Below are 15,969 nucleotides of genomic sequence, written 5' to 3' on the forward strand. Positions count from 1 at the left end.
AGATAGTGCATGTCTTCCTAGAGGTGGGTAGCCGTGGAGATAGTGTATGTCTTCCTAGAGGTGGGTAGCCGTGGAGATAGTGTATGTCTTCCTAGAGGTGGGTAGCCGTGGAGATAGTGTATGTCTTCCTAGAGGTGGGTAGCCGTGGAGATAGTGTATGTCTTCCTAGAGGTGGGTAGCAGTGGAGATAGTGCATGTCTTCCTAGAGGTGGGTAGCAGTGGAGATAGTGTATGTCTTCCTAGAGGTGGGTAGCAGTGGAGATAGTGCATGTCTTCCTAGAGGTGGGTAGCAGTGGAGATAGTGTATGTCTTCCTAGAGGTGGTTAGCAGTGGAGATAGTGCATGTCTTCCTAGAGGTGGGTAGCAGTGGAGATAGTGTATGTCTTCCTAGAGGTGGGTAGCTGTGGAGATAGTGCATGTCTTCCTAGAGGTGGGTAGCCGTGGAGATAGTGTATGTCTTCCTAGAGGTGGTTAGCAGTGGAGATAGTGCATGTCTTCCTAGAGGTGGGTAGCAGTGGAGATAGTGTATGTCTTCCTAGAAGTGGGTAGCAGTGGAGATAGTGTATGTCTTCCTAGAGGTGGGTAGCTGTGGAGATAGTGTATGTCTTCCTAGAGGTGGGTAGCAGTGGAGATAGTGTATGTCTTCCTAGAAGGGGGTAGCAGTGGAGATAGTGCATGTCTTCCTAGAGGTGGGTAGCAGTGAAGATAGTGCATGTCTTCCTAGAGGTGGGTAGCCGTGGAGATAGTGTATGTCTTCCTAGAGGTGGGTAGCAGTGGAGATAGTGCATGTCTTCCTAGAGGTGGGTAGCCGTGGAGATAGTGTATGTCTTCCTAGAGGTGGGTAGCCGTGGAGATAGTGCATGTCTTCCTAGAGGTGGGTAGCCGTGGAGATAGTGCATGTCTTCCTAGAGGTGGGTAGCAGTGGAGATAGTGCATGTCTTCCTAGAGGTGGGTAGCCGTGGAGATAGTGTATGTCTTCCTAGAGGTGGGTAGCAGTGGAGATAGTGCATGTCTTCCTAGAGGTGGGTAGCAGTGGAGATAGTGTATGTCTTCCTAGAGGTGGGTAGCAGTGGAGATAGTGCATGTCTTCCTAGAGGTGGGTAGCAGTGGAGATAGTGTATGTCTTCCTAGAGGTGGGTAGCCGTGGAGATAGTGTAAGTCTTCCTAGAGGTGGGTAGCAGTGGAGATAGTGCATGTCTTCCTAGAGGTGGGTAGCAGTGGAGATAGTGCATGTCTTCCTAGAGGTGGGTAGCCGTGGAGATAGTGTATGTCTTCCTAGAGGTGGGTAGCAGTGGAGATAGTGCATGTCTTCCTAGAGGTGGGTAGCCGTGGAGATAGTGTATGTCTTCCTAGAGGTGGGTAGCAGTGGAGATAGTGCATGTCTTCCTAGAGGTGGGTAGCCGTGGAGATATATGTCTTCCTAGAGGTGGGTAGCAGTGGAGATGTCTCTTCCTAGAGGTGGGTAGCAGTGGAGATAGTGCATGTCTTCCTAGAGGTGGGTAGCAGTGGAGATAGTGTATGTCTTCCTAGAGGTGGTTAGCAGTGGAGATAGTGCATGTCTTCCTAGAGGTGGGTAGCAGTGGAGATAGTGTATGTCTTCCTAGAGGTGGGTAGCAGTGGAGATAGTGTATGTCTTCCTAGAGGTGGGTAGCAGTGGAGATAGTGTATGTCTTCCTAGAGGTGGGTAGCTGTGGAGATAGTGTATGTCTTCCTAGAAGTGGGTAGCAGTGGAGATAGTGCATGTCTTCCTAGAAGTAGGCAACATGTCAGATACTGTGGTTCATTCTGAGAAGGTAAGCAACACTCTAGAATGTTCCAGTCAGTGTAGAGGTAAGAAGAAGCCATGACAGTGTAAGTCCTCCTAGAGGTAGACACCAGACGATATTTTGTAAAGTCATCCCATAGGTATGCAACACTCCAGTTAGTGTAATCTTCCTGAAAGGTGAAGAACTACGCAGATAGTGAAGTCCATCCTCAGAGCGTTCCAGATAGCGTAAATTCATGCTAGAAGTAGGTAGCGGTCCAGATAATGTTGTCCATCCTCAGAGCGTTCCAGATAGCGTAAATTCATGCTAGAAGTAGGTAGCGGTCCAGATAATGTTGTCCATCCTCAGAGCGTTCCAGATAGCGTAAGTTCATGCTAGAAGTAGGTAGCGGTCTAGATAGTGTAGTTCATCCTCAGAGCGTTCCAGATAGCGTAAGCACGTGCTAGAAGTAGGTAGCGGTCTGTCTAGATAGTGCAGTCAATACTCAGAGCGTTCCAGATAGTGTAAATTCATGCTAGAAGTAGGTAGCGGTCTGCCTAGATAGTGCAGTCAATACTCGGAGCGTTCCAGATAGCGTAAGTTCATTTTAGAAGTAGGTAACGGTCTAGAGAGTGTAGTCCTCCCTCAGAGCGTTCCAGATAGCGTAAGTTCATGCTAGAAGTAGGTAGCGGTCTAGATAGTGTAAGTCTACATAGAGGTAGTCAAAGTTCCAGTTTATGGAATATTTTATATAACAGTATAACAGTTCAAGAAAAAAAGGTGTCTCCAAGTCCCGAGAACGCAGGAAATCTTCTATAGACGGGAAGCAGTCCAAGGAGGTATGGAGTCTCGTAGAGGAGGTTGGTAAAGTACTGTAGGAAGTCTCATGGAGGTAGGAAGTAATCGGAGAATGAGCAGACTATGAATCTCTCTTAGAGGTGGACGTAAATCAGTCTAATGATACAGGGAACGTCCTAGAGGTGGACAGAGGTTCAAGGTTGCAGGGGGTCATCTGAGATGGACGTACATCAGTCCGTTGATATGGGGAACGTCCTAGAGGTGGACAGAGGTTCAAGGACGGAGACAGTTTCATAGAGGTAGTAGCCTAGAAATCGGCATCAGTCAGTGGGGTCACTTGCAGTCTGATAGCAGTGTGATAATGAAGGGAATCTTGAGAGGGGACAGTCTAAAGTTATAAAGATTTTTCTTAAAAGAACAGTAACATCATATGCGCGTCAACACTATAATATAACCAGCACTTACACACTTCTTAAAAAGTAAAATTAGACCTTGTTTTAACGGAGCAAATTTTTGTTGCCGACATTGTTGAACTGTTAACGTTTTCGCTATGAATATATATTAATCTCATAATCCCACTGACCGTAGACTGACCGGATCATTCGCCAAGTATCGCAATCAGACACCGACCATCGATTTCTCACCTGACGCCCAGTGTGACTGATAAAGTGGATATGTTACAACAAAGCTCCGAGGTCATCCCCTGACTAATTACATGAGTATCAGAAATATGATTCACGCGCCCTTTTGTTAGGATCGGAGCGCACCTGCACTGACTTACTGACGTATATATAACATGTTTTGTTATAGCTTGGACACCATGCTGACCTTTACGTAATTACGTAAAGCCACTCCTCAATCGCGTAAGCTCATAATCACAACTACCGTGTATCGATATTGGGAAGGCCATAAAGATTGTCGGAGTCTGCCAATGTACTGTAAAGTGGTAATTTTCGAAAGGTAGAATGAAATCGTGACAGATACGTCACAAATAAACACACTGAGGAAATCTGAAGTCCATTCCACATTTTTCGCGAAAAGATTCTTTTTGTCTGAAACCTTTTATTAACCGCGAAAATCGGAATCATAAAAACAACATCCTTTACAGTATAAGAGATAATGCTATTTACGAATCACAAGGGATGGAGATCACTTTCATGAGCTATATCTTCTACACAATCTTCAATAAAGAACGGATTTCGTGGTGCCCTCTGTAGCAGCAACATAGCTGGTGCCGTTAATCACAAAAACGATACCCGAACAGAACAGTGAAGGAAAAGCACTCATCGGAAATATAACAACAGACACTAAGAACGACCGTGCAAACCAATTATATTTGATCTTTTCGAGGTCATTATTAAAATATGTTCCTTCTGTGTATGTGTTCTGGTTTGACGCAACCTTTCGACAGTACGAGGTGTTTCCTTTGTTGCGACCATGACACAAACACCAAAGACATTTTGGGAGAGTCACGCGTAATAAATATCAAAATGTTTGAAAAAAAAAGTCAAAATGTTTCGAACCGTTTGTGTTAAAATTACCTCAAAACGACCGAAATAATAACCCCTATCTAAGGTTTTCCCTCTGATAAAACCGTATCCAATTGTCACAAAGCAGACGCGCAATTAACGCACCACTCTCCTGGCAAACAAATGTCAAACGTTCAAACTAAAGTGACGTTGTAGTGTGTGTGAGAAGCGACAGACTGCTTCAACGCACTGTACACGTTTAATAATTTTGCATGGCAACGACACTTTATGCCTAACGACCGGTGCAAACTCAACAGAAAATCTCCAAACTCGTGATTAATAAGAAAAAAAATAGTTGAGAAAGTGGCCTTATGCAATTTCATGTTCGCTAATTATACGGAGATTGACTCAATAAGCATTGCTGTCTGCGTTGCTGCACAGCTTCCTTGCAAGAAGAGGTGCTAGTGAAGGGTTGACTACTAGCTGACGTGTAACTTCCCAGTGTTCACGATCGGCAGTGGTAATCCCAACAGGATTTAACTACCAGCTGTTACAAGATACCACACACTTATAAACATATTTTGAGGAAGACTTATGTAGAAATGCTTAGGACAAAATATTTTTCAGCTAAATGTGGATCTTCATCTCTGAAACACAAAATATACCAAGTAAAATTATCTAGGTATTGACCCTAGAGATGTCTATACAGGTCTAGCATGTTTTAGTATTTAACCACCATCCCATAGACAATACAGAAAGAACCTCTATCTTATTTGTAAAACGTGTAAAATAGTGGATCTATTTTAGATCACCTGGACGACCTATTGCAATCGTCTTTCGTCCGTCCGCTGTCCGTTGTCCACTGTCCGCCGTCCGCATAAGTTCGCTTTGAACAGTACTAAGCTATATCATCGTGGGGGAACGATCACATTTCTTAAATAAATGGGGTTTTGGGGGTGTTTTAGCGGGACCAGGGCCTTTAACTAGAAGTAAGATATTTTGCATCAATCTCATAACACTCTGTACCTTTTCAGTAGATTTCAACTTCCTTGCAACGGAAGTGGAACTCAAACAAATTTGGTCTTAAACATTACTGAGGTAGGGCAACTATTTCCTTTATAAATTATCTTATTTTTAACACCTGGAGACAAGTTTATGGAGATCGTCGGCAATATTTTTCATATACGATGTGGTTCTGACCGTTGAAGCTACAGGGGCAGGGCCCAAAAAAGGAAACTAAGATGGTGTTTAAACTCATACTTCTCTAGACGTATCGCTTTAACAAGGTACACATAAACAAATGTATAAATAATGTTGTTGTTTTCCTCAGAGCCAGAGCGGCTGGGGTAAGTAAGAACTCAAACAAGATATTCTTTTGGTCTTGCTAAACGATTGCATATATTCTAAACACATTTGGTCTGAAACAGCATTAATGGAATTGATGAATACATGATTCACTAGTGCCAGAGGAACAGGCCCCAATAACAATTGGGTTAATATGCTATATATCTGTACTTAATACTTTATTAACTTTTAACTGCTAAAGTATAATAATAAGACCAGGTGTTCCGAAAGAGTAAGTAATTCGGGTCTCTTGTTAAAGCTACACATGTAGAGCTGGATCAGTTTATTCTTAAACTGTAGAGTAGAATGACCACTTCGTCTGACTACATATACTTTTAAAATCCACCATACACGTTGTATTTTAAGCATAAAACGTCTTGCATCACATTTTCTAAAAACGTATGAAAAATGTTTTGTCGAAGTGAATAAGTGACTCTGCTAAGAATCAATGCAATCTCAACAGTTGATAGTAACGAAACACGCATGCCGAAACATCAAGGATACAAACGAAACAACATCAGGCAAAAACCGGACGGAAAAAAACATGTACACAAAAAACACAGTGTTCTTATTTAAGTCCGTCCAACACGAAAGGAGGAGAATTGTAAGGCAAACTGAACCAAAAGAAGGAAACTATCAATTATTGGAGGAAACAGAAGCAAAATTAGCGACTTATATGCACAACATTTTGTGCTTTGTATCGATGATCACCAGACAAGTTCTAGGCATCGGACGATATTATTCATTTATTTGTGAAGTTACCCAGTGGTATGTAAGTTCTTACCAGTGGTAAGTGAGCTCTTACCAAGAGGTATGGGAGCTCTTAGTAGGTGATATGCAAGCTGCAGTGGTATGTGAACTCTTATCATTGGTGAGTGAGCACTTACCAAGTTGTATCTGAGCTCTTACAAGGAGATTTGCAAGCTCCTACCAGTGGTATAAGAAATCTTACTTGGTGGTAAGCAAGCTCGTACCGGTGGTATGTGAGCTCTTACCGGTGGTATGTGAGCTCGTACCGGTGGTATGTGAGCTCTTACCGGTGGTATGTGAACTGTTACCGGTGGTATGTGAGCTCTTACCGGTGGTAAGCAAGCTCGTACCGGTGGTATGTGAGCTCTTACTGGTGGTAAGCAAGCTCTTACCGGTGGTATGTGAGCTCTTACCGGTGGTATGTGAACTCTTACCGGTGGTATGTGAGCTCTTACCGGTGGTATGTGAGCTCTTACCGGTGGTATGTGAACTCTTACCGGTGGTATGTGAACTCTTACCCAGTGGCATGTAAGTTAGTACACACCCTGTTGCTGAAACAGTTCTTGGTGTTCGCGTGTTTTTGGGGTTTTTTTCTGTGTTCCTCGAAGCATTAAGTCCGTAAAATTATAGGGCGAACTTTTTATTTTACAGAGGAAACGATAACTCCCAGAAACGTGACCGAGAAAAGAACTCGCTGATTTTACAGTGCATACGAAGTTACGGGGCGTCACGGGAAATATCTTAACTATGCTACTCTATTTTGGTTAATAATCAGATTGTCTTTTTTCCTGATGCCAGCGACAATTGCATACGCGGGCCGTGCACATTTCAGAACGCATCTGCATTTTACTATTAATGCGGTATACATAACACGCATCCAGGCCGTGGCACCTCGTACTGTCGAAAGGTTGCGTCAAACATAAGAAGGAAACAAAGCACGGCCTCGGGACACGGTTCTAGTGTTTTACTCGTCTGTCTCTCACCACCCCACCCATCCCCAACTCATCCTTCCAGTGGCTGTTGAAAACCGACTCCTGTTTTGGGGTATCAGAGTGAACTACAACAACAAATCGCACAGGAAGCCGTCACAACAATGTAAACATGCCCAGTGTTTCAAACTGTAAACATTAACGCCCCGTAGTAATATATTTCTCATTCCCACCTGTGGAGGCGTCATTCATTGCCATGACTACCCATCAAAATGTCATATCTAGATATCATTTATTTGGATATTTAGGTCGTTCTACTTGTGATAAATTCATGTGGACATATTAATGTGCTGGTCCCAAGCAAACAGATGTAAAATGTCGAATAGGAGAAATATAATGACAAACATGTCACAATTAAAAATGGACCAAGGGCCAAAGCTCGCCGAACTGCCAGAAAGCACGAGGTGAGGTAACGTAGATATATCGGTCACTTTCGGTCAGGTGTATCATGTGGTAGCACGTCTGCCTTTCTAAGAAATGCCATTTCTTTAGTTGAAATACGATTTTTGTGATTGCGGGAGTGCTATCGAACGTGGAATACTGATGATGATCAACATTCATTCACCAGCGTGTTCCCCGTTGGCATTAAAATCCTGATATCAAAGAACGAATCATTCATCACGTGATTAAACAATAACTTAGTATATCGTCTAGTTACAAAACCTGGACCCTACTTAACCTCCTTTAGTTAGCGACAAATCAAACTCTCCGCCACAGAGCAACTTATCTTGTCTCAATTATAGCAGAACTACCAGTCCAAACACAATCTACCACTGGTTACAATACACAGCAACACCATCAGTCACACTGTACAACACCTTCAGTCACAATATACAGTAACACCATCAGTCACACTGTACAACACCTTCAGTCACAATATACAGCAACACCATCAGTCACAATATACTGTAACACCATCAGTCACAATATACAGCAACACCATCAGTCACACTGTACAACACCTTCAGTCACAATATACAGCAACACCATCAGTCACACTATACCGTAAGATCATCAGTCACAATATACAGCAACACCATCAGTCACATTATACAGCAACACCATCAGTCACAATATACAGCAACACCATCAGTCACAATATACAGCAACACCATCAGTCACAATATACAGCAAAGCCATCAGTCACATACAGCAACACCATCAGTCACAATACACAGCAACATCATCAGTCAATATATAAAAATAGCATCAGTCAAAAAGAAGCGAAACATTGTCAATCACACCGTCAATCATCAGTAATAATATACAGATCAGAAACCACAATAATCAAAATGTGCAACACCATCAGTCACCATGAACAACAACACTTATAGTCACAATGTAACACAACACTTATAGTCACAATGTACAGCAACACTTATAGTCACAATGTAACACAACACTTATAGTCACAATGTAATGCAACACTTATAGTCACAATGTACAGCAACACTTATAGTCACAATGTAACACAACACTTACAGTCACAATGTACAGCAACACTTACAGTCACAATGTAACACAACACTTACAGTCACAATGTACAGCAACATTAGTCACATTGCACAACAACAACATTAGTCACAATGTACAACAACACTTACAGTCACAATGTACAACACCTTAAGTCACAATGTACAACAGCACTTACAGTTACATTGTACAACAACACATTAGTCACAATGTACAACAACATTAGTCACATTGTGCAACAACACTTACAGTCACAATGTACAACAACACCTAATGTCACAATGTACAACAACACTTACAGTCACATTGTACAACAACACATTAGTCACAATGTACAACAACATTAGTCACATTGTACAACAACACTTACAGTCACAATGTAAAGCAACATTTACAGTCACAATGTAACACAACACTTACAGTCACAATGTACAGCAACATTAGTCACATTGCACAACAACAACAACATTAGTCACAATGTACAACAACACTTACAGTCACAATGTACAACACCTTAAGTCACAATGTACAACAGCACTTACAGTCACATTGTACAACAACACATTAGTCACATTGTACAACAGCACTTACAGTCACATTGTACAACAACACATTAGTCACATTGTACAACACACACACAATTACAACAACACAGTCACAATGTACAACACTTACAGTCACATTGTACAACAACACATTAGTCACAATGTACAACAACATTAGTCACATTGTACAACAACACACACAGTCACAATGTACAACAACACATTAGTCACATTGTACAACAACACTTACAGTCACATTGTACAACAACACATTAGTCACAATGTACAACAACATTAGTCACATTGTAGAACAACACATTAGTCACATTGTACAACAACACTTACAGTCACATTGTACAACAACACATTAGTCACAATGTACAACAACATTAGTCACATTGTACAACAACACATACAGTCACAAATGTTAGAACAACACATTAGTCAACAATATATCATTGTACAACAACACATACAGTCACAATGTTTGTCAACATATATCTTGAATATAGATCAAACGTTTCTGTAACTTCAAATAAATATGTTGCATGTTTCCCAATTTGGAATTTTATTGCTTTGTCGCATCAGCGAGATGTATTTCTTAACAAGCAATATTCATATGTCTAAGCATATCACTTGAACGTTTTCTACCATGCCAAATAGGAAAGTGGCAGGATTTATTCCAAATCAACATTATAATTGAGAAAGACTGAAGTTATAAAGCAAGACCAAAGTGATACATTCTGCGACAATCCCAAAAATGTGATATAATGTTTCAGCTGACCCACTGCGAAATCTACATTCCTGATGTTCTAAAAAATTTCGTTTATATTACAGTAAATTGGTCAAAAATATTCAGTGAGTAATTCTGTATTGTAAACTTGGTGGTTTTGAGTCATTTGTCTCACGAAATGGAAGAGTATGAATGTCTTTCCAATCGCCATGGCTTATAAAAATATCCAAAACAGTGTGTCACCTTTCACGAGAATGTAGAGGATATGTCAATACAGTGATAATGGTTTGTGATAGAAATGTTTAGACGGGTTTTCAAGGTTTCTTCAGGTGCCTCAAATTATTACGCAAAAACATGTTCAATATTTCTTCCATAATTAGTTATCATTCTCTCCCAATCTCTCGATATTGCACTAATGATACTCTCAAAGTTCACGAAATCAATATTTATTCGGAATTTCTGAATAAAACAATTCAAAGACGTAATATTTCTATGCTCGTTTACTATGTCTTTCACATAGAAGACTCCTTCAATACATAGATTTTGGAAGGAGATAGTTTGTCTAATAATTTTAATTTCTGTATTAAACCACAGAGGCTGAGAGAGGAAGTGTTCTGTGGCTTCTTAAAGATTTCCCCAAACAGACATAATTTCCTTCCAGAAATTCCCAAAATTGTACCTTTTTACTACTTCATGTAGTCCTTGTTTGATTTAACTCCATCTTTCGAGTAAATCATTAAATCATTACTATAACAACAATGACTCACTATTTACTGATATTCATAGATAGCCATTTTTAGCTGTTGGTGCATCACTAATAACCAATCCGTAAACGGCCGGACATTTGAGTGGGATTCTAAATTACTTTCCGAAAGAAAACGTTTTTCTTCTATGCCAACAATATTCATGTTAAAATCAGACAGCGATATGCGGAAGCCGCAAAATATAAAAATATGAGAGGGGGCGTGATATCACTTTCAAGGGGGTGTGATATCACTTTCAAGGGGATGTGATATCACTTTCAAGGGGATGCGATATCACTTCAAGGGCTGTGATATCACTCGGGCTGATATCAGCTTGTGTAAATTTCAGACGTAACACACGTTACACATAAACGGTGTTATCAGTAGAAAACATATGATACAGTGATATCGCCAATTCTTCACGTTAACATCTTGTTTCTAACGATATCTTTGCAATTTGTCGTGATTGGACGTAAGTGAATGTTACATTTCAGTTTTCCTCCATTCCGGTAAGTTCATTAACGGCTGTAAGATAATGGAGAAAGAATACTGTAATATGTGTGCCGCCAACTTTATGAAAATTATTTCATGTCGTTACCAGTACAAGGTTTGAGCATTGCTCTAAACGTGTAAAACTACCGATCTCAGTCGATGGCAGTGTGGATATTAATTCTGGCATACACCAGACGCACTGTCTATGACTCGATTTCAAAAAGAAATTCTGATGATGAAGCAGTATTTATACGTATTTCTAAATTATTATTCTCTTCTTTTTGGGTGGAATTTTAGTTTGAAGCAATCTACCGCCATCCCCTTGAACTAATCTGGCTCAATCCGACATTTATAACCTGTACCCACAAAGCACTTGGTTTATTGGGATGGATGAGCTATGCGCGTAATGCTATTCGGCACGATATTGATATCAAATAGTAGAAATTCGAGACATTTTACACTGGTGAAAACCAGCTTAAAAGCCGAGCAGACGAGACCGACCACGTGACCTGCCGATGTGTGTCACAGAGTGAACGCTGTCGATAGCCGAGTACGGGTTGTAATCGACTACGTATTCCGTGTTCAGTGTCTACAACTTTTATTTTCTCCGCTAAGGATTTTGCAGAAAAGTCGTTGAAGAAAGCTCGCAGCGAGGATTTCTGCTTTTTGCGTCTTTTCATAGCGGTGTTACCATCTACTGGTGAGTTAACTTTAATTTTAAATATTTCTCGTGCAAAAGTTATGTATTATCGATATTTTCTACTGCAGCACACGTTCAAAGCATGCGCTCGGTTGTGTGCGGGTTCCTCTCTCACACAAAGACGGAAATTAATGTAACTGTGACTAGCAGAATCATTGACTGTATATCGGTATCAGCGAGAAATTGTCATTGAAAGTAAGAGTTTAGCGTAAAATATTTAACTTGCTTTTAAAATCAATGAAAAAATGTTCATGACATAGTTTAATTAAGAACTTCACACTTAACTGTTTCTTCTTGTGAGACCGCACGATTGATTGGTTAGGTAATTAAAGCAGAAAGCTTGAAGAAAAGGTCCATTATATGTAACCCTTCCCAGAATCCAATCCCAAATGTTTCTTTGGGTTCCTATGAAATAGCGTGTTACCTGCACTCAGTACCCAAACGCAGGGAATCAAGTTATATATTTTTTAGGAAAAAAGGAATAGAGTGCATTTGTCACTGGTTGTGTTCCTAATGTGGTGACATTGAAATGATTCTCATAGATAAAGGAAATGTTTTTGTATTTTATGATTTGGATAAAACATACATAGTGTGAAGGTGAGCTTAGAATACTGATGGTGTGTGACTTTAGAATGGGGATGTGTGACCCTCTAATTAGGATGATGTGTGTGTCCTTAGAATAGGATAGTGTGTGTGATAATCTAATTAGGATGATGTGTGTGTCCTTAGAATAGGATAGTGTGTGTGATAATCTAATTAGGATGATGTATGTGTGTCCCTAGAATAGGATAGTGTGTGTGACCCTCTAATTAGGTTAGTGTGTGTGTCCCTAGAATAGGAAAGTGTGTGTGATAATCTAATTAGGATGATGTGTGTGTCCTTAGAATAGGAGAGTGTGTGTGACCCTCTAATTAGGATGATGTGTGTGTCCCTAGAATAGGATAGTGTGTGTGATAATCAAATTAGGATGATGTGTGTCCCTAGAATAAGATAGTGTGTGTGACCCTCTAATTAGGATGATGTGTGTGTGTCCTTAGAATAGGATTGTGTATGTGACCCTCTAATTAGGATTGTGTGTGTGTCCTTAGAATAGGAAAGTGTGTGTGACCCTCTAATTAGGATTGTGTGTGTGTCCTTAGAATAGGATAGTGTGTGTGATAATCTAATTTGGATGATGTGTGTGCCCCTAGAATAGAATAGTGTGTGTGATCCTCTAATTAGGATGATGTGTGTCCCTAGAATAAGATAGTGTGTGTGACCATCTAATTAGAATGATGTGTGTGTCCTTAGAATAGGATAGTGTGTGTGACCCTCTAATTAGGATGATGTGTGTGTCCTTAGAATAGGATTGTGTATGTGACCCTCTAATTAGGATTGTGTGTGTGTCCTTAGAATAGGAAAGTGTGTGTGACCCTCTAATTAGGATTGTGTTTGTGTCCTTAGAATAGGATAGTGTGTGTGATAATCTAATTAGGATGATGTGTGTGTGTCCTTAGAATAGGATTGTGTATGTGACCCTCTAATTAGGATTGTGTGTGTGTCCTTAGAATAGGATAGTGTGTGTGACCCTCTGATTAGGATGATGTGTGTGTCCTTAGAATAGGATAGTGTGTGTGACCCTCTAATTAGGATGATGTTTGTCCCTAGAATAGGATTGTGTGTGTGACCCTCTAATTAGGATTGTGTGTGTCCTTAGAATAGGATAGTGTGTGTGACCCTCTAATTAGGATTGTGTGTGTGTCCTTAGAATAGGAAAGTGTGTGTGACCCTCTAATTAGGATGATGTGTGTGTCCTTAGAAGAGGATTGTGTGTGTGACCCTCTAATTAGGATTGTGTGTGTGTCCTTAGAATAGGATTGTGTATGTGACCCTCTAATTAGGATGATGTATGTGTGTCCCTAGAATAGGATAGTGTGTGTGACCCTCTAATTAGGATGATGTGTGTGTCCTTAGAAGAGGATTGTGTATGTGACCCTCTAATTAGGATTGTGTGTGTGTCCATAGAATAGGATAGTGTGTGTGACCATCTAATTAGGATTGTGTGTGTGTCCTTAGAATAGGATAGTGTGTGTGACCCTCTAATTAGGATAGTGGTTGATCCTAAAGATGATGTTTATCATTCTGTGTGTTTGTGTCAGTAGGATTGTGTACATGATCCTAAAGTTAAGATTGTGTATTTGAACCTTTAGTTTGTTTATTGTTTAATTAAGAACTTCATACTTGAATAGCTTGTGAAACAGCACAATTAATGCAAAAGTAATGAAGTCTACCTAGAGACAATGGTCTGTGTTATAGACACTCCCAAGAGACCTGGTATGTGGGAACTATTGTCAGTGTTAGGGACACTGGTCAGCTCACAGACATTCCCAATTAGGGACCAGCTCCCTAGAGACCTTGGTCAGTGTTTCATACACTCCCTTCAGATGCTGGTCAGTGTTAGGGATGCTGGTCAGCTCGCAGACATTCCCAACTAGGGACCAGCTCCCTAGATATCTTGGTCAGTGTTACATACACTCCCTACAGATGCTGGTCAATGTTAGGGACACTGGTCAGCTCACAGACATTCCCAACTAGGGACCAGCTCCCTAGAGACCTTGGTCAGTGTTTCATACACTCCCTACAGATGCTGGTCAGTGTTAGGGACACTGGTCAGCTCACAGACATTCCCAACTAGGGACCAGCTCCCTAGAGATCTTGGTCAGTTTTTCATACACTCCCTACAGATGCTGGTTAATGTTAGGGACACTGGTCAGCTCACAGACATTCCCAACTAGGGACCAGCTCCCTAGAGATCTTGGTCAGTGTTACATACACTCCCTACAGATGCTGGTCAGTGTTAGGGACACTGGTCAGCTCACAGACTTTCCCAACTAGGGACCAGCTCCCTAGAGATTTTGGTCAGTTTTTCATACACTCTACAGATGCTGGTCAGTGTGCTGGTCAGTGTTAGGGACACTGGTCAGCTCACAGACATTCCCAACTAGGGACCAGCTCCCTAGAGATCTTGGTCAGTGTTTCATACACTCCCTACAGATGCTGGTCAGTGTTAGGGACACTGGTCAGCTCACAGACATTCCCAACTAGGGACCAGCTCCCTAGAGATCTTGGTCAGTTTTTCATACACTCTACAGATGCTGGTCAGTGTTAGGGACACTGGTCAGCTCACAGACTTTCCCAACTAGGGACCAGCTCCCTAGAGATTTTGGTCAGTTTTTCATACACTCTACAGATGCTGGTCAGTGTTAGGGACACTGGTCAGCTCACAGACATTCCCAACTAGGGACCAGCTCCCTAGAGATCTTGGTCAGTGTTTCATACACTCCCTACAGATGCTGGTCAGTGTTAGGGACAATGGTCAGCTCACAGATATTCCCAACTAGGGACCAGCTCCCTAGAGATCGTGGTCAGTGTTTCATACACTCCCTACAGATGCTGGTCAGTGTTAGGGACACTGGTCAGCTCACAGACATTCCCAACTAGGGACCAGCTCCCTAGAGATTGTGGTCAGTGTTTCATACACTCCCTACAGATGCTGGTCAGTGTTAGGGACAATGGTCAGCTCACAGATATTCCCAACTAGGGACCAGCTCCCTGGAGATCGTGGTCAGTGTTTCATACACTCCCTACAGATGCTGGTCAGTGTTAGGGACACTGGTCAGCTCACAGACTTTCCCAACTAGGGACCAGCTCCCTAGAGATTTTGGTCAGTTTTTCATACACTCTACAGATGCTGGTCAGTGTGCTGGTCAGTGTTAGGGACACTGGTCAGCTCACAGACATTCCCAACTAGGGACCAGTTCCCTAGAGATCTTGGTCAGTGTTACATACACTCCCTACAGATGCTGGTCAGTGTTAGGGACACTGGTCAGCTCACAGATATTCCCAACTAGGGACCAGCTCCCTAGAGATCTTGGTCAGTGTTTCATACACTCCCTACAGATGCTGGTCAGTGTTAGGGACACTGGTCAGCTCACAGACATTCCCAACTAGGGACCAGCTCCCTAGAGATCTTGGTCAGTTTTTCATACACTCTACAGATGCTGGTCAGTGTTAGGGACACTGGTCAGCTCACAGACTTTCCCAAATAGGGACCAGCTCCCTATAGATTTTGGTCAGTTTTTCATACACTCTACAGATGCTGGTCAGTGTGCTGGTCAGTGTTAGGGACACTGGTCAGCTCACAGACAT

General features: G+C 41.5%; 1 protein-coding gene across 1 annotated transcript in view; it reads left to right on the forward strand.

Annotated features, from left to right (window-relative positions):
- The first annotated feature begins 11,685 nt into the window (after positions 1 to 11,685).
- LOC132562243 (fibrous sheath CABYR-binding protein-like) overlaps positions 11,686 to 15,969 on the forward strand; it is a 56,880-nt gene continuing 52,596 nt past the window's right edge. The window contains exon 1 of the mRNA XM_060226979.1: positions 11,686 to 11,781. The gene's annotated coding sequence lies outside the window, so the exon portion shown is untranslated. The remainder of the gene's footprint in view (positions 11,782 to 15,969) is intronic.

Source organism: Ylistrum balloti, unplaced genomic scaffold (assembly GCF_031769215.1).
Source record: "Ylistrum balloti isolate Yb309-2 unplaced genomic scaffold, AGI_CSIRO_Ybal_v1 Utg371384, whole genome shotgun sequence".
Lineage (NCBI taxonomy): Eukaryota > Metazoa > Mollusca > Bivalvia > Pectinida > Pectinidae > Ylistrum > Ylistrum balloti.